The sequence below is a fragment of the Helianthus annuus genome, chromosome 10, assembly GCF_002127325.2.
Source record: "Helianthus annuus cultivar XRQ/B chromosome 10, HanXRQr2.0-SUNRISE, whole genome shotgun sequence".
Taxonomy (NCBI): domain Eukaryota; kingdom Viridiplantae; phylum Streptophyta; class Magnoliopsida; order Asterales; family Asteraceae; genus Helianthus; species Helianthus annuus.
The window spans coordinates 25,493,210-25,513,984 of record NC_035442.2 but is presented as its reverse complement, the minus strand read 5'-3'; positions in this window follow the sequence as shown (position 1 = coordinate 25,513,984).

The window sequence follows — 20,775 nt, the reverse complement described above, 5'->3', positions numbered from 1 at the left end:
TGCATTAACGTAGTCATATATATAACAGGGGTTGGTTAACGTACAATATGCTTTATCGTATGATGCGTACGAGTTGCCTTACAACATGCCGAATTTTCTTTACAACATGCGCTTTTTTTTCATACACAACATGCGATTTTGTTTTTGTACATCATGCGACTGCTTTTTATAACATGCGATTGTAGTTTATAACATGCGAACATGAAATCTCGTACGATAAGACATATAGTACCACACACACACACACACACACACACACATATATATATATATGTAGAGGATAATGCTATATAGAAAACCTTTTTATTTTGAGAAAACCTTGGAAACCCATTACTTGGCTAAGATTCATCCACGTGTGCATCAAGAAGCTGATAACTCTTATAGCATATAAGGGTATATGTGTAATTTTATCCAAAAAGATCTATTCTACTTTGAATTGACCAATATCATTTATTGTCTTTCACATCACTTGTACAACCCACATTCCTTTTACTTTTTTTTTTTTAAACTAATAAAGAAAATTTTCACTTGTTCTTCATCTTCTTAATATCTTCATGTACGAGGTCCGCCATTAAAGAACCATGGAGCTTCACTCCCACTACTTATTCCACGAGAATCAACACAAGATGTCAAGGTAATGGGGTACAACATTCCAGCAGGAACACAAGTAATTATTAATGCATAAGCCATAGCAAGAGATCCTACCCTTTGGGAAAAACCAGATTAATTTAGGCAAAGGTTTTTGAACAACTCCATTGATTATAAAGTGTTTCACTTTGAGCTTCTTCCATTTCAAATCCCCTTCATCTTCCTAAACAAGAGCTTTACTACGATCTGGGCTTTGGTTCGCTTTTCTTCTTCTTCTCTCACCCTCCTCTGTTCATCGAGATCTTGTGGTGAACAGGGGTGCGAATAAAGTTTCTTCCTTTTTTTATTATTTGATTCAATTTGGGTCCGAGCTATTAGTTTTTATCGGTTGATTGGGGTTTAAGATTTGAAAGATGTCTGCTTTATCTAAATTGATTGAGATGGCTGAAGGTGGATCTCTTTATTGCTTTCAAAAGTCTGATGATATTTGTGGTGATATTTGTGATGAGGTAATCTTGAGTTAGTTTCTTGATTTGATTATTGCATTGTGGGTTTTTGTTTGTTTGTTTGGATTTGATGATTTAGGATCATTATTATTGTTATTATTACCTTTTTTTATTAGGGTTATTAGATTTTATCACCCTCAACTATTAGCTATTGGCCGTTGCCACCCTCAACTATCACTTTGACGCCCGTCACCCCCAACTTAACATTTAGTGTGTTCTGTCACCACGTCGTTACTGATCACTAACTTTTGATCCTGTTACTACACTTTTTGGGGTGTCATATGGATCTTGGGAAGGTTTTAGGGATCTTAGGACACCCCCAAAAATAGAGTAATAGGATCAAAAGTAAGTGATTTGGTGACAAAACACACTAAGTGTTAAGTTGGGGGTGGCGGGCGTCAAAGTGATAGTTGGGGGTGACAGCGGCCAATGGCCAATAGTTAAAGGTGATAAAATCCAATAACCCTTTTTATTATAAATTTAGAAGCTTTACTATAAATTTAGAAGCTTTATATTGTAATGATATTTGTGGGGATCTCATTGTTGTTTGGAATTTGATGATTTGATGATATTTGTGTTTTTGGCATCTGTTTTAAGTTTGATTTTGGGGATTTAATTTGGAAATTTATTTGCATATGAACTAATTTCTGGCTATGTTGTGTTGTTATTTGAGAAAAAGATTGCAATTTAGCTAAAAAGTTGTGATGTCTAGTTAACGACTTAACGGTTATCTTATCTTCTTGTTATTAGGATGGTAATGGATACAAGGGAACCAAGATCCAATTCTCGGGACCGTTTGGTTTTGTCAAACGTGGATCAGATGCTCAAGGATCATGACCATGTTTATGTTACAGCACAACACAACGTAACACGTGTTATAGTTTGAACTTCTGGACATGCATGTGTTACATGTGACATGAAACCCATGTAATAGAGGCTTAACACACGTTATATGTATAGAAGTCGGGTTACAACAAGAATATGATATTAACTAAGCTCACCATTAAACTCATCGCCTCCGTCGATTGTTTTCACCCTTATAACATGTTAATCAACTACATGTTCCAAACAAACAAATTGTAACACATGTTAGATCAGTATATACACATCGTGGCGTTTTGTAAACCACTAGCTTATACATGAATACATGTCAGGTTACAAAAAGATTATAACAGAGGCTTAACACATGTTATATATTCCAAAATGTGCATAACAAATGACCCGTTTCATATTACATATTCCAAAATTACCGATACATGTGTTACCATAAATGGCTCGTTTCATATTACACGTTACACACTAACTTGTACATTTATTACTTGTACAAGTGTTACACTCAGTATCCATATTATCAGATATTCTAAACATCAACAAAAAATAAAATAGATATTACTTGTTTTTTATTTTTTAAAACTAACAAAGGTTATCACACATTATATGTCATTCTAACAGGGGCTTAACATATGTTATACATGAACACATGTTAGGTTACATCACGGTGTTCTGTTACAGCATAAACCACTAACACATGTTATAAATGAACGAAGAGTTCTTTCCCAAAAAATGTCACTTATTGAAGGTCCTCGAATTACGACAGAGGCTTAACACGTGTTCCATATTAACTTTTACATGTGTTACAGTATTATATACACATCATGGTGATTTGGAAACCACTAGCTTATACATGACAACATGTTAGGTTAAACCAAGATTATAACAGAGGCTTAATACATGTTATCCGCGGTATACGGTGTTACGATATTAAATTGTATGTACGCGTGTTACGTATATGCACAACATTGTGTTTTGCAAACCACTTTCATATACATGAATACAAGTCGGGTTACGACAATATTATAATGGATGCTTAACACATCAGGTATACGGGTTTTGGTATAGTAAATAGTCTATACACAATAAATGGCCCGTTTCATATTATTTGTTCCATATTAACTTGTATATGTGTTATGATCAGTATCCATTATCAGTATACACACGTCATGTGTGATTATTACATGGGCTTAACACATGTTATACATGAACACATGTAATGTTACATCAAGATTATAACAAAGGTTAACACAAGTTATCTATGATTATTACATTGGCTTAACACATGTTATACATGAACGCATGTCAGGTTACATCTGCTCTCCGTCCTGGTGCAATGTGCTCTCCATCCTGCCATTTTAACACATGTTAGGAAACGTGAATGTCATAAGCACAACAGGACCTTTTTTTGTAGTCTGAAAACCAAAAAACTTACATTTACGAGCTTTTGTCTATCCATCTTGAGCCTCCACAAGAGAATCTTTGCGGGCTGAAAACCAAAACCCAAATCTGTTACATAACCCAGAAACTGTCATATACAAGTATTTAAATAATCCGATTTCATTTCATAAGATAAATTGTCAACATTACAAGAAATTCAAAGACAACAAGTTTAAAAAATAACATGACAACATAACAAAATTGATACAACATATTAAACCCTAACGTCTATATGTGTATCTAGGCATCAACGCTACTTCTTTTCTTAGCATCATCCTCATCAACCTGTAACATGTTTAAAATAATTCAATGCAAAAGCAAAGGCGAGTATACAAGTTTGATACATACATAGCAAAAGATAAGTTTTAAACAATTCCTCATAGCAAGCATGTGATTCAAGATAAACATGTAAACATGGCATGTGTCTAAAATACCAAACCAAGGAAACGCAATATGCTCATGACATTACCGATGATAAAGGGCGGGTCGTTAATCCTATAGCGCTACATATGTCACGGTTTGGCTCGTACGAAGTTAATGATAAATTCAACACATAAGTTTCACCCAAGTTTAAAGTATCAAGCCATCACGTATACAAGCATGTTATAGGAATGTTCATGTGTTTAAGCAAAATGTTCATGTGTAAGTTTGTTGATAGATAAAACATGTTACACCCCAAAAGTGGTAAAAGTAAAAGGGGGAATACGAGTATACTCACGGTGGTTGCAAGCTTTTCCTACTTGAATTCCCGCGAGTGAGTTGGTGGATGGATTAGTTTGGAGCACCTTGTCCTTCTACACGAGGCAAACAAGGTGTGTGAGTTTGGCGTTTACGGAAGATTATAGATTCGGAGTTTAAAATGTATAGAAATAACATACGTAAAAATAATCACCTTGTACACATAACCCTTGTTCTTGACACTATTAGAACTCAAGAGAGTTGGTATGATTTCATGGATTCAAAGGTCCATTAGAGTCGTAACAAGAGCATGGTCATAGATGATGTAACATATTCTTGATAAGTAACTATTAAGTTATCATCAAGTTTAGTTACTTAGGTATATATGTATGTATATAGAATAGCCTAGATATTATATTGGTTACAAGTCTTATGATTCAAGCATGAGGTAGGAGATCAATGTCTCCATTTAGGCACCTCTTTGTGTCATAGAGTACATACATGAGGTAGGAAGAACAAGCTCCCGTTTAGGTACCTCTATTGTTCACCACTACACTTGTTGTTATAAACAACAAGGAGGGTCATGAACATACAAGTATTAAGGAAATAACAACAACTAATCTATAGAAAACATCAAGTAATGAGTGGATTCTTATGAAGGATAGCCCAAGCTTGTCCAACCATCACACATTCATCAAGCTTCACACTTGAACCCTACTTGTGGGTAAAACCCTAACTAAAACAGAAAGTTTATGAGGTTTTAACCTCTGAATTAGATGTCTCAACCATGTTTTTAAGCTTAACCAACCATAAGAGAGGTTGTAAGCATTAGGACATTGGTTTGAGTTGTGTTAAACACAAGTTGGATGAAGTTTGCATAAGATGTAACAAAACAGAAAGTTTTTGGTCAATTTCGGAGCAATTCCAGGTCTGATTTCTCCAAGGAGAGGTCAAGGAATCAAACTCCATGATTAACCAAGCAAATAGGAAGAAGAATCAAGTGTTTTCATCAAGAAATGAGCAAGTTATACCAAGTTTAGTGTAGAGGTATGAATCTGTCCGAAAATGCAAGTTCTTGCTTGAATTTGAGAGTGTTTTGGTGAGATTTGAGAGTGGTGAAAGTGTCCAAGTGCTTGGGGAAGCTTGGGTACTTATAGGGAGGTGATTAGCGTTGATTAGAGGGGTTTACTAGAGCCAAAACTCGGTTTAAACTCGAAATCCCGCTCAAACAATGGAGCTGGTCGCGACTGTTGGAGCTTCTGCCGACCAGGGACCTCACGCGGCCCGCCTGAGGTTTCAGGCTAATTCCACGCGGGCCGCGAGCCACTTGTGGTTCTGGATAAGTTTTACTTTATTACAATTTTGGCCCCTAGAGTTGTATGGTTGATGTTTTAAAGTGTTTTAGGGACCACATTTGCCACAATGGCATAGATTAAGATATGATTATGCATGAGGAGTATAAACCAAGTATAATCGAGCGTATAAGTATCAATTCAAGTATCGTTCTTGTTCAAAACACGTTCGGAGCATAAGTTTAGTTTGATCACAAGTTTCACACATAGATTCCAAGTATAATGATTAACATCGATTGATGCACGAAGTTGAACATACGAGCATAATTAGAGTGCATACAACATATATGTAATAAAATACCAGTTTCATTAATGATCCAAGTCCCGATTTAATAAAGATTACAAAGAAAGGAAATGATTACAAGAATACAAGGTTTCCAAAAATAGAATTACGAACAAAACTTCCTATCAATGGAAAGTACAAAATAGCCGGGCGTTACAGTCTCCCCTCATTTATGAAATTTCGTCCCGAAATTTATGAAGACGTAGGGAAAAGATGGGGATATTTCGACTTCATTTCGCTTTCGAGCTCCCAAGTAAATTCAGCGCCACGTTTTCCTTCCCATCGAACTTTGACAATAGGAATTCGACTGCGCCTCAATTGCTTGGTTCCTTGGTCCATGATTTCGACCGGTTTTTCCACAAAGTGAAGCGTTTCGTTGACTTGCAAGTCTTCGAGAGGAACGTGGAGTCCTTCGTCAGCTAAACATTTCTTTAAGTTGGACACATGGAAGACAGGGTGTACATTGCTGGGTTCTTCGGGCAGGTCCAGTCTATACGCAACCTTGCCAATCCTTTCGAGAATTTTGAAAGGACCAACGTAGCGAGGTGCGAGCTTCCCTTTCTTGCCAAATCGAACCACGCCCTTCCAAGGGGATACCTTGAGAAGCACGAAGTCACCTGTCTCGAATTCCATAAGTTTGCGTCCCTTGTCAGCGTAACTCTTTTGTCGGCTCCTGGCTTTCAATAAGTTGTCTCGAACCTGTAAAATCTTGTCCGTTGTCTCTTGTATAAGCTCGGGACCGGTGATTTGGGCTTGACCAATCTCGTGCCAACAAATAGGCGAACGGCACTTGCGACCATACAATGCTTCGAAAGGTGCCATTTGAATACTCGCGTGATAACTGTTATTGTACGAGAATTCGACCAAGGGCAAGTGTGAATCCCAGTTGCCACCAAAATCTATTACGCATGAACGAAGCATATCCTCTAAGGTTTGGATAGTACGCTCGGTTTGACCGTCAGTCTGAGGATGGAAGGCAGTGCTAAGGTTGAGTTTAGTACCCATAGCAGATTGAAAAGTTTTCCAGAGACGAGACGTAAAACGAGCATCACGATCAGAAATGATGTCAATGGGAATACCATGACGACAGATTATCTCCTTCATGTAGACCTTAGCCAATTTCTCGACTTTGAAATCTTCACGAATAGGGAGGAAGTGAGCTGACTTGGTCAATCGATCAACGATTACCCAAATGCTGTCATGACCAGCAGTAGTGCGAGGAAGCTTAGTGATAAAATCCATGGCAATACTCTCCCATTTCCAGATAGGAATTCTTGGTTGTTCGAGTAAGCCAGAGGGACGTTGATGTTCAGCTTTCCCTTTGGAACATGTGAGACATTTTGAGACGAAAGTGGCTATATCCTTCTTCATTCTAGGCCACCAATAGGATGTACGCATATCATGGTACATCTTGTCGGCACCAGGGTGAATAGAATATTTCGTCTTATGGGCCTCCTTCATCAGGAATTTGCGAAGATCATCACGGTTGGGAATCCAGATACGATTGAGATAGTATAAAATGCCATCAGATTTGGACACGAGACTATTTTCAGCACCACATTGCATCTCGTTGTAGAGGTTACCCTCATTAACGGATGTATACTGAGCGTTACGTATGCGATTTTGAAGATCGTGGACGAGTTGGAAACAATGAATACTTTTGACATGAGTTTTGCGACTAAGAGCGTCGGCTACTACATTCGCTTTACCTGGATGGTATTTGATTTCGCAGTCGTAGTCGTTTAATAATTCTACCCAACGGCGTTGACGCATGTTCAGTTCCTTTTGGTTGAAGATGTGTTGGAGGCTCTTATGGTCGGTGAAGACCACACATTTAGTACCATAAAGGTAGTGTCGCCAAATCTTCAATGCAAAAACGACTGCACCAAGTTCGAGGTCGTGGGTAGTATAGTTTTTCTCATGAATTTTGAGTTGTCTCGATGCGTAAGCGATAACCTTGTCGCGTTGCATAAGGACACAACCAAGGCCAAGGTTTGAAGCATCGCAATACACGAGAAAATCGTCGCTACCATCAGGAAGCGTTAGGATAGGAGCATTGCAAAGCATATCCTTGAGCGTTTGAAAAGATTCCTCTTGTTCGGGACCCCAAACAAAAGGTCTCTCTTTTTGAGTCAAGGAGGTCAAAGGAACAACGATTTTTGAAAAGTTGGAGATGAAACGACGATAATAACCAGCAAGACCGAGAAACGAGCGAATTTCAGACGGAGATTTAGGTGCGATCCAATTTTTCACAGCTTCGATTTTTGCGGGGTCAACGTGAATTCCAAGTTCGTTGACAGTATGACCAAGGAATTGAACCTCTTTTAGTCAAAATTCACACTTGGAGAATTTGGCGTATAGACGTTCAGTACGAAGGAGTTCAAGGATAAGGTGCAAGTGTCGCTTATGCTCTTTTTGCGTCTTGGAATAGATGAGAATATCGTCGATGAAGACGATCACAAAACGGTCCAAGTATGCTTTGCACACGCGGTTCATTAAATCCATGAAAACAGCAGGTGCGTTGGTCAAACCAAAGGGCATGACCACGAACTCGTAATGACCATAACGCGTACGGAAAGCGGTTTTAGGTACATCTTCTTCGAGTACTCGAAGTTGATGATACGCAGAACGAAGATCGATCTTTGAAAAGCAGGTTGCGCCTTGCAATTGATCGAAGAGGTCATCAATGCGAGGAAGAGGGTATCGGTTTTTGATAGTAAGCTTGTTGAGCTCACGATAGTCAATACACATACGAAATGATCCATCTTTCTTTTTGACAAACAAAACGGGAGCGCCCCAAGGAGAAGTACTAGGGCGTATAAAGCCTTTGTCAAGAAGCTCTTGAAGTTGACTCGAGAGCTCTTGCATCTCAGAGGGTGCTAAACGATAGGGGGACTTAGCGACAGGCGTAGCACCAGGCACTAAGTCGATGCGAAAATCGACAGGACGAGCAGGAGGCGGACCAGGAAGGTCTTCAGGGAATACATCGGGAAAATCACGTACGACAGGAACGTCACTTATGCTTGGGCCTTTGTCTCTCTTCTCCACGATGTGGGCGAGAAAGGCGAAAGTACCCTTGCGTAAGCATTTGTTCGCTTGGATACACGACATAAGCTTGAGACCTTGAGAAGGTTTCTCGCCATACACATGTAGAGAATCACCATTTAGAAGGGGAAGGCGGATGAATTTCTCAGAACAAACGACTTCAGCACGGACTCGCCTAAGCCAGTCCATACCTACTATGACGTCGAAACTGCCCATTTGCATGGGTATGAGATTGATTGAGAACGTATGATCGTTTAGAACCAACGAGCAATTGGAGAGAACAGAATTGACAACGACGGTTTTACCATTAGCGACTTCGACAACGAAAGATTTTGGCAACTTAGAGCGTTTACACTTGAGCAAGGACTCGAATTCTAATGACACAAAACTTTTATCGGCACCAGTATCAAATAAGCATGAAGCATAGACATGGTTAACGAGAAACGTACCAGTAATGACGTCGTTCGCGTTTTGAGCCTGAGCAGTGGTGAGAAGGAAAGCTCGACCTCTAGCGGGTTCTTGGGCCTGTTGCTGCTGTTGCTGAGGCTGTGGTTGCTGCTGTCGAGGCTGCTGCGGTTGGTAACATTGAGGGCACACGTTGGCCATATGGTTAGTATCACCACACGTGTAGCATGCACGCCCAGGGGCGACTTGATTTGGAGCTAAAAGGGCTTGGCTTTGGTAGGCCTGTGGTGGGATGCGGCAGTATGGAGAAGTATGCCCACTTCGGCCACACTTGTCGCACTTTCGGCAATGAGCGTTTGGAGGGTGATGATACTGGCATTTAACACACTTCGGTTGCGTTCCAGTGTAAACCTTGCGTGGAGTTTCATTGTTGGCAAAAGCAGGCATGGTTTGCAGGGGTTATGGGTTTGGCGGAGTGACGACCGCACAATTTTGGCTCGATGCCTTCCGCTTATTGCCTTGGTTTTTCTTAGACGGTTGGGAGGGTTTGGGCTCATCAGAAGAGTCAATTGTAGCTTGGCATGCATTCTTTGTTGAAACCTTGTCAAAGGTTCCATGAAGAACGCAGTTGTTGTTAAGTTCGGTGGCTATACGAAAAGCATCTTCAATGGTTTGGGGATTGGCAGAGGCAAGGTGGTTTGTCAGGGAAGGTGCAACACAACGGACGAATTTGGCTACGGTTTTGAGAACGGTTTCAACTTGTCCAGGACAGAGAACACTGAGTTGTTTAAAGCGCGTAATCAGGCCATCCATGTCACTCCCCTTCTGAGTAAGGTTCCAAAATTCGTTCTCCAATTTTTGGAGTTCATGAGGAGGACATAAGTGGTCTTTCATAAGCTGTTTGAGATCGTCCCAAGGCATAGCATGTGCAACCTCGTTTCCCTTTTTGTTACGTTCAGTCGTCCACCACTCGAGTGCCTTTTCACGAAACACCCCAGTTGCATTCAAGGTTCTTAGTTCGTCAGGGCAGCCACTTTGCAAGAAGGTAAGCTCGATGGCATCAAACCAGTTCATCATGGCGGTAGCGCCATTCTTGCCAGTGAATTCTAAGGATTTACAAGCCATGAATTGCTTAAATTGGAAGGTCGATTTGGGTTTTTCTGCCTTTGAGTCAACAGAGCCATGCGGTGAATCGGTTTGAATCTTGCTAAAGATGTCGGGTAGGACTTTAGCAAATTGCTTGGCCATAAATTTCATGCAATCTTTTTGAGACATGGCGGTGGAGGTTGAACCCTTCTTTGACTTTTGCTTCTTGGAAGAGCTAGACGACATCTAAAAGATTGAAAGAGAAGGAAAGGATGAGACTTGATCATTAATTGAAAATAAGGTTTGTGTATGTAAAAGCAAGTAAGTGTTCATGTATCAAGTAAAGTTCACATAGAGCATAAGTTTCCAACATACATTCTGTTTTGGTCAAAAATCACACAAGGATAATGTAACCAAACTATATGTAAACGGGGTATGATGCTTGGTTAATTATGAATGTAAAGGATCACTTCTGTGATAAAAGATGCAAAGACACAATGATTTATACGAGGAAAAAGCCCTTGATCAATGAATGATCTCCGGCATAAAAAACCTCGGGTGATGGCAACTACCGATCACCAAACTTCAATATAACAAAAATATGATTACAACTTTGGATGATAATGAGCTGAGTACAAGGATCACTATTGCTTTTGGTGTCTAAGTGTGTGAGAGTTGCCTTGTATGTTCGTGTGTGTCCTTCCGAATGAGGAAGAGTGGTATTTATACAAGTGTAGGTGACTTATTTTAGGTAAAAGGACTAATTATCAGCTCATTACCCCTTTAGAAATAAAGACAATCTAGCCTAAATTGCTGCCCATGAATCAAGCCATGTTTCCATATCCTGTGCAACGTCTTTCTTCGATTAAGCTCTTGCCATATTTGTGAAGACGCGTCCCTGGATCATGATGTCTGGAGCATATCCTGCTAGATGTTCCTGCAAAACAATATTGTATTAAGCGGAAGTGGCCGTTAGTATGAGGATCACCATAATGTCCCATGATCCTGATCCTGAAGTTCTGCGGAGGATCACTGTCTGCTAAAGAAACAAGGATCACGGGTTAGGATCATGTGTAAGGATCACCTATAATAAAAATCCAGCCCTAACAATTGCCCCCAAAATATAAGGAGTTAATTGTAAATAGACGAGTTATATTTTGTTTTGATCTTATCTCTAACGGGCGATTCCGGATAACTAGCCGTTACACATGGACTAGCCGTTGTGATAATTACGTCACAGATGTGACAATCCCTGCAAATCATCATTATAAATAGGAGATAGGGTTAGGATCATTCTGTATTTAAATTCGAGGTATCTTCCCTTTATAATCACAACCGAAGACTTGATCAGGTATCCTCTTCTTCTCTCTTTCCCTTCTTCCTTCCCTTTGCTCTGTTTTTTGCTTCTACTCTGTTTCTGTCTTGTCATAAACATGTTGCTCCGGAATTCTCCACACAAGGATTCTAAGAAGGATAGTCCCTTAAAAAGCCAGGGGATTATCAAGGATTCTCCTACGGAGAGGTGTTGTTTTACTGATGTTCACATAGACAGAATTCGTCATTGTTTCCCGGCGAATGCGGTTTTCAAGTCCTTCACACCTACCGCTCTGAGTGATTCTGTTTCGGATACCTGGGTGGCTTTTCCTGCTACTCCATTCACCATAGGGTATTCATATCCTTTTCCATCCTTCACCCAATCCTTCTTTTCTTTAACCGGCATCTCTTATATCCAAGCTATGCCGATGATCTGGAGGGTTCTTTATACCTTCGAGAGGATCATCGAGCAGGAAGGGATTGATCTGGGGATGGCAGAGTTAGCTGAGTTTTACGATCTTACCACCTTCGGTTCTCACCGGTATTTGTTGAAACGGAAAGCTGGGGAGGATCACCCAATCTTCAAAGTTACCAAGAATGATACAAACTGGAAACGTCGGTTTTTCTTTGTTAGAAGGGATTCCATCCCGGATGGGAAGGATCTGCCCAAAGAATGGGCCACTCATGGTAGGATAGAGGATCCTCTAAGGATCATTGTCAGCCTTGTCTCATATAATGAGGATCACTAACATCTCTTTTTATTTCTTGTGCAGCTATATCCATTGCTCATCTGAAATTAAGCCCTGCTGCAAAAGAGAGAGTTCTAGCTTTTAAAAAGCTTAATCCTGAAGTCAGAAGTTTCCAGGTTACCGTCCAAGATTCTCAAGAAGTATCCTCTGCATCTGCCACTATGTCAAGTAAGTATCCTTACAGAAAATAAATTATATGTAGGATTGTTTGATTAATAAAGCAACTTATCTTGTTTTTTGATTGTGTAGGTGCCGGAAAGTCTGCCAGGTCTGTCAAATCTGCCTCCAAATTCGGGATAAGTGATCTTGCCAATGTCACATCTTCAAAGAAGAAGGCTCCTGCTGCCAGTCCTTCAGTATCAGCTCCCAAAGCAACTATTCGAGGCAAGGGGAAGAAGAGGAAGACTACTGAAGATCTACAAGGATTTCCCCTCCTCCGTCAGCAATTCCTTGATTACGTGAATGAGGTAAGGATCACTGCCCCTGTTGGTCATCCGTTTCGAATATCCTGTTTGTGTATCCTGTTTCTTCGAGGATCATCCGGTTCTGAACTTACTTTATTTCCCTATTTGCAGAAACTTGCCGAGATTGAGACTTATCTTGGCCATGTTGAGGACCAGGAGAGCCAAATTGCCGATCTCCAGCAAATGGGTGTGTTAAAGGATCTCAAGATAGGAGATCTTGAGAAGGAACTCCGGGTCATGAAGGCTGAGGCTGCTCAGAGGTTGATCGATATGGATAACGAGAAGCAGGAGATCACCCAAGATGCTAAGGTCTCCGCGGCAATTGCTATGTACAAGATACAACTTCAGATGGCTGAGGAGGCTCAGGATCCTACCTTTGACAAAAGCTCGTGGGACGTTGAAGGTTGGAAGGCAAGGCTGGCAGAGTTGGAGGATGATGATGATGCTGAGGATATCCCTATGCTTGAAGGTGGAGATGCTGGTAAGGATCAGGGTGAAGCTAGTGGAGCTGGTGGTGATGGAGCAGCAAAGGAGTAGGCTGCATGATTGGGCGATGATGGATATTGTTGACTAGGCCGGAGCCCAATTTTTTAGGTTTGATAGTGGTTTTTTGTGGTTGTTGATGGTTTGAAACAATTATGGTCTGTAATTTTCGAACAATAGTTTTTAGGGTAAAGGATCCTGGATCCTTCGAACAATAGGTAGGATTGCAAAAGGTGGAGGGATCCTCTGTTTGGGGGATGAAACCTTTGTGATCCTGCCGCTTTTATTTCCTGCAAAATGCTAAGACCGCATAGACAATGGACACCCTTTGCCAACCCATGTGGACGGGCCACGTTTTGCTGGTAGAAATGTGGGTTGGCAATTTTGACAACTTTTTTTTTGAAAGGGTTAAAGATCCTTTTGTTAATAATATTACTTTAATCTTTCTGACTTATCTCGTGTCGTTATCCTTTAATTATCCTCTTTTTTCTCAATTGTCTTTGTAGTATATTTATCAAGAGTTGAAAATATGTTTTAATAAATTTAGGATATGATCCTAGATCAAATATCCTGATATCGAAAATATTCAAAGCATTTTAGTTCAAGGATCATAGGTTTGGTTGTCAAAGTATAAGGGTCGGTTAGGATAATGAGTATAATCAAAATAGTCAAGGATCATACCTGAGGATCCAAGTTAGGATCCTAACCTTCAATCGGGATAACCACAAGTAAAACTTTAATGGATGATAAGGATTAAGGATCCTTATTTGTTTAACTTCGAGAACCTGAAAGATGGAACATATCTTGGGACTAAGCCAATGTAAGAGATAAATTAGCAACTGGGGACATGCCCAAAGGATAACCGAGAATGATCCCGGAGGATCACTGGGGACAAGCCCAAAGGATAACTGGGGATGATCCCGGAGGATCACTGGGGACAAGCCCAAAGGATCGTATGTAAACTGGAGTATGGCCCTTACTGGCGACTATCCAAACTTAGTGACATGAAAATGTCAAAACCTTAGCTAACGTGAAAACGTTAGAAACCTTAGGAACGAATGTATGGTACGTCTACCATTATACGTAGGATCCTAAATATAGCCAGTACGATGAGGTTGTCAGCCCCGGAAGTGGGTACTGGTCCCAAAGACGTGAACTATATCAGGATCATCGAGCGCTGCTGGCGGAAACTGGGGATAATCCCTAGGATAACTGGGGTTAGACCCAAGGATCTGCGGTGCTTTCGGAGATCTTTGACGATTTGCTGAAGATACCTGAACTATCATAACTCAAATGGTTTGTGAGTAGAGGATGAAGGATACATGATCCTTATCCTTATGTAAAAAATAAGAAAGTGCAATAGTTTCTAGGATAAGCATATTACCAGAGTAGGGATCACTGATATCACCGGGATCCTTTAAGGATACTGTAAGGATCACGTGCACGGAGGATCATGTTCACATGAAATATTTCTTTAAGTGAACAGCATTCCAGGCTCTTGGCAACAAGTTTCCTTCCATGGTTAGCAACCTGTATGCCCCCTTTCCTGCTTCAGCTTCAATCAAGTAGGGACCTTCCCATTTCGGTGCTAACTTCCCGTCAGCAGGATTGATAGTATTTTGAAATGCTTTTCTTAACACCATATCTCCGACTTGGAACTTCCTTATCCTGACATTTTTGTTGTAGGTACCAGCCATTCTTTGTTGGTAGCTTGCCATCCTTATTCTAGCTAGATCCCTGATTTCCTCAATAGTATCCAAATCCTGAGCTAGGATTGCAGCATTTTCTTCAGGATCACGAGCAATTGTTCTAGCAGTTGGGATCACCATCTCTGTTGGGATCACTGCTTCTGCCCCAAATACTAAAGAGAAAGGTGTTTGACCAGTGGCATTCTTGGGAGTTGTTCTATCAGCCCATAGCACATAAGGTAACTCCTCTGCCCATTTCCCCTTCTTGGATCCTAGCTTCTTCTTCAGATTGTTGATGATGATCTTATTGGATGATTCTGCTTGACCATTGGCTTGTGGATGAACTGGTGTTGATGTTATCATCTTGATTCCCCAACTGTCACAAAAGTTAGTGGTTCTGCTTCCAATGAATTGGGAGCCATTATCACATACAATTTCAGAGGGAATGCCAAATCTAGTTATAATGTTTCTTTTAATGAAGGATATGACTTCCTTTTCTCTGACTTGAGCGAAGGCTTCAGCTTCTATCCACTTGGAAAAATAGTCAGTCATGGCAAGCATAAATACTTTTCCACCAGGTGCTTTAGGGAGTTTGCCAACTATATCCATTCCCCATCTCATGAATGGCCAAGAGGATGGTATGGGGTGTAGTAATTCAGCTGGTTGGTGAAGGATATTGCTATGCCTTTGGCAAGGATCACATTTCTTAGCATACTCTATAGCATCCCTTTTCATGGTTGGCCAGTAGTATCCTGTTCTAAGGATCCTTGAGAATAATGCCCTGCCCCCAGTGTGGTTTCCACAATCTCCTTCATGGAAGTCTCTCAACACTTCTTCAATTTCAGGATCCTCAATACATCTTAAATATGGTCCTGCAAGGGATCGTTTATATAGCACATTATTTAAGATTGTAAATTGAGATACCTTGATCCTGAAAGCTCTAGGATTTTCTCCCATTGGAATCTCTCCGTTTTGCAAGTATTTCATGATTGGTGGGATCCATGATCCTGAATAAGATTGAGCTTCTTCACTAGGGATTACTGCAGTATCCTCTTCTATTTCCATGGCCACTTGATTTTCAATAGCAGGAGCCAGGATATGGATGATAGGGATACTTATGTCTTCTGGAATTTTTAAGGATGATCCTAGGTTGGCCAGTGCATCAGCTTCCGTGTTATCCTCCCTTGGTACCTGTGTTAAGCTGAAAGAAACAAAAGAGAGTGCCAATTCTTTGACTATCTCTAAATATTTGGTTAGTTTTTCACCTTTAACAGCATAGGATCCGTTAAAGTGATTAGTGATCAATAATGAGTCTACATATACTTCGAGATATTTTACCCCCATATCCTTAGCAATTTGTAAGCCGGCAATTAAGGCTTCATACTCAGCCTCATTGTTAGTTGCTTGGAACTCACAGGCTATGGAGTGGGGTATTATGTCCCCCTGTGGCGATTTTAGTAGGATCCCTAGCCCTGTGCCTTTGATATTTGAGGATCCGTCAGTGTGTAGTATCCAAGGATCCTTGGTCTCATCCAGCTGCTGAACCTCCAATTCTGCTTCTTTTTGTAGATCACTACTGAAATCAGCCACAAAGTCAGCTAGTGCTTGAGATTTAATAGCTGTTCTTGGTTCGTATCTTATATCATGGGCACTAAGCTTTACTGCCCACTTAGCCATTCTCCCTGACATATCTGGTTTCCTGAGGACATTCTTAATTGGAAAATTAGTTCTAACAACAATAGTATGGGTTTCAAAATAATGTCTTAACTTAGTCGATGCCATGATTAATGCAAGGATTAGTTTTTCGAGGTGTGAGTACCTGGATTCGGCATCAAGTAGACTTTTACTTACATAATAGATAGGATATTGTGTACCTTCGTGATCCTTGACAAGGACAGCACTTACAGCGGTTGAGGATACCGCCAGGTATAAGGATAACACATCTCCTTTTTCCGGTTTTGCTAATGCTGGTGCTGAGGACATATATTCTTTAAGGGCTTGTAAAGCGTTCTCATGTTTCTCAGTCCACTCAAACTTCTTATTCTTACTTAGGATATCGTAGAATTCTTTGCATTTTTCTGAGGATTTCGATATGAACCTGTTTAAGGCTGCTATCCTGCCTGTCAGTCTTTGAACATCCTTGGCATTGGCAGGAGATTTAATATTTATCAATGCTTTGATTTGTTCCGGGCTTGCTTCAATGCCCCTCTGGGTTACCATGTATCCTAAGAACTTTCCTGCCTTAACACCAAAATGGCATTTTGAAGGATTAAGCTTCATGTTGTAATTATCCAGGATATCGAATGCTTCTTCCAAGTCCCTTAGGTGATCCTCAGCTTTCTTTGACTTGACCACCATATCATCTATGTACACCTCCATAGTTTTTCCAATTTGATCTTTGAACATCATATTTACCAGCCTTTGATATGTTGCACCTGCATTTCTTAGTCCAAAAGGCATGGCAATATAACAATATAAACCGGTTGGGGTCATAAAGGCCGTATCCTCTTGGTCAGATGGTTCCATCTGAATTTGTTGGAATCCAGATGATGCATCCATAAAGGTCAGCAGTTCATGCCCCGCCGTTGCATCCACCATGGAGTCAATGTGGGGTAATGGGAAAGGATCCTTGGGACATGCCTTATTCAAATCAGTGAAATCGACACATACCCTCCACTTTCCGTTTTTCTTTTGGACAACAACCACATTGGCTAACCATTTTGGATACTTTACCTCTCTGATCATACCTGCTCGAAGTAGTCTCTCTACTTCTTCTTGGATAATGGCATTCCTTTCTGGTGCAAACTTCCTCCTTTTTTGATGGATTGGTTTGATAGACCTGTCAATGCCAAGTTTGTGAGTAATAATATCCTTAGATATACCTGTCATATCTTCATGTTTCCGAGCAAAGGTAGATTTTCTTCTTTTGAGGAAGGATATCATGTCTTCTTTCATCTTGCCAAGGATCCCTGATCCGATATAGATTTTTGATTCAGGATCACTAGGATCCAAGAGGATTTCATCTACATCTTGCTCCCTTGCCTCCAAGACATTCCTTGGAGGATACTGTAATTGCTATTGCTCCCTTGGCTTCGAGGTTGGCTTCATAGATGAGGTATAACAATCCTTAGCCTCTTGCTGGTCACTATCGATCTTGATTATTCCCCATGGGCTAGGGAGCTTCACACATTGATGGTAGGTAGATGGAACTGCTTTCATGTCATGTATCCAAGGCCTGCCAAGGATAACGTTGCAACAAGATAAACAGTCAATAACACAAAATTTTTGGTAATTATGTAATCCTTCCACGTAGATTGGGAGTTTGATGTCCCCCAGAGTTTTCTTCGTTTCCCCACTGAATCCTACAAGCACGGAGGATCTTGGTATGATGTCTGATTCTGGGATTCCCATCTTCTTCAGGACATCAAGCTGGATAATGTTCACTGAGCTCCCTCCGTCAATAAGGATCCTGCGGACAAAATGGTTAGAGATAAAGAGAGTGATAACTAAACTATCATGGTGAGGATCCTGAATGTTAATGCGATCATCCTCATCAAATGTTATCATCTTCCCTTCTGAGACACTTGAGGTTCTAATAGGCCTTTCTCCATTATCCATTTTTGATTCTTTTGCATGTCTTTTGGCCGCTGAAAAGGATGTGCCACAAATGTCTGATCCTCCGGATATAAAGTTAATCACTTGTGCGTTTGCCGGGGGTGCCGGAGCTTTTTCAGGGATCCTGGGTCCTTTGCTTTTTTCTCCCCAACAATTCTTTTAGATGCCCCTTGCTTAGCAGGTATCCAATTTCTTTACTTAAGGCTATGCAATCTTCAGTTAGATGCCCGAAATCCTCATGGTATGCACACCATTTGGACTTATCCTTAGTCCCGGATGGTTTATCATTCTTCCTGGGCCATCTGGCTTTTTCACCTAGATTCTGCATTGCAAGGATCAGTTCATGATTATCAACGGAGAAACAATATTCTGAGATTGGAGGATAATCTTCATCATCCTCTTCCTGGTCAACAGCATGCACATTCTTGTTCTCATTCCTATGGTAGGATTTGAATTTGTCGCTCTTGAAGGAGGATCCTTGCTTCTCTGGTTTTGAGGATCCCACTTGTCTCTCCTGGATCCTCTTGTCATCCTCTAGCCGGATAAACCTGAGTGCTCGAGTTCTTACTTCATCTAAATTCCTGCATGGTGTCATAACAAGATCATCATAGAATAATGAATCCTTAAGCAGTCCCATTTTGAAGGCTTCAACAGCCGTAGCCATATCCAAGTTGGGAATGTCCAAGGATTCTTTACTAAATTTAGTTATATAATCCCTTAATGATTCATTATGAGTTTGAGTTATCCTGTACAGATCGCTAGTTAATTTTTCAAATTTTCTACTACAAGAGAATTGGTTATTGAATAAATTAACTAAATTAGCAAATGAAGTAATAGAGTAGGGGGGAAGACTTAGCAGCCACTTAAGAGCCGATCCAGTTAGAGTGGATCCAAATCCTTTACATAGGCATGCTTCCTTCAACTTTTCTGGGATAGGATTGATTTCCATCCTTTCCCTGTATTGTGCTATATGCTCCTCTGGATCCGTTGTGCCATCATACAGCTTCATGGTAGGGACATGGAACCTTTTGGGTACCTCTGCATCACAAATTGGTGGTGCAAAGCGAGATACCCTGTGGCTCCCATCTGCAATCTCTGGGATAGGCTTGACTACCCCTGGAACACTTGTGTAACACCTCGAAAAATTTCGTCCAATAATGTCTTGACACGTGTCATAAGGTTCCGTTATGTGAAAACATACTTTAGAGGGACTAAAAGTGACAAACAGTGAAAACTATGGAACGTAAGGGTCCAAAGTGTCAACAAGGGATAAATAGGCTCTATGATAACCCCACATAATGTTTATAACCTTTAACGGATGGTTCATGGATCATACGACGCGGAAATTGCCCAAAAGTGAAGTATTGTAAACTATAGGGGCCAAAAGTGTCAACATGTTCAATTTATACCTCTGAGTGAACTTTTGGCAGACCCGAAGCTTTGTATAGCTAAAATATACTCACTATAATATGTGGTAAAAATTTCATGAAGTTTCGTCAACGTATGAGAAAGTTATGGCCAAAACCGTACTTAAGGGACTAAAAGCGTCAACGTCGAATTTCAGGGCTTTTCGGTTGAGCGCAAAGTTATCCGAGGACATTACCATGTTGGTAAAAGTCCTAAGGTTCTTAAAAACCAAGTTTGGGGGTTTACGGGTCGAGAAAAGTGGCCGAAACATCTCGTACAAGCTCAGGGACCATTTCTGTCAATATATAAAAGTTGTTGGCTGATCAGGAGGGTCAGGCGACCCGCCTGGGAAAGCCCAAGCGGGCCGCGTGGGTTGCCCAGCGTGCAGAAATTCGAAAATGGGTTATTTGAGTCCGATTTTGGGTGCCTAACAGCTGGTTTCGCCTCCAAATGCACCAATGACATGTCTTGCATGGCTACTACTACAGTGGCCTCGAAATTTTGGCTTTAAATCAGGTCTTGATCACATTTCTTGATCATTTTTCATAGTAACAAGTGCTCTCAACATTCAAGAACTTCAAGCAAGCTTTCTGGAGGAAATCTGAGCAACAAGGCCGACTTTTAGTGTTCACTAAACCTCTATAGGACTCTTGTAAGCATTCAATTCGTTCTATAATCCGTTTTTGCTTTGATTATTAGTAAAAGTCAAACTGGGTGTTCATAACCTTTGACTTTCCGATTAAACGGATTTCTTTCAGTCATTTCTCGAATTGAAACTTGTTATAGATTGGTATTTATGTGGGAAACAAACCCTCTAAAGGGTACTAACTGATTCCCACTA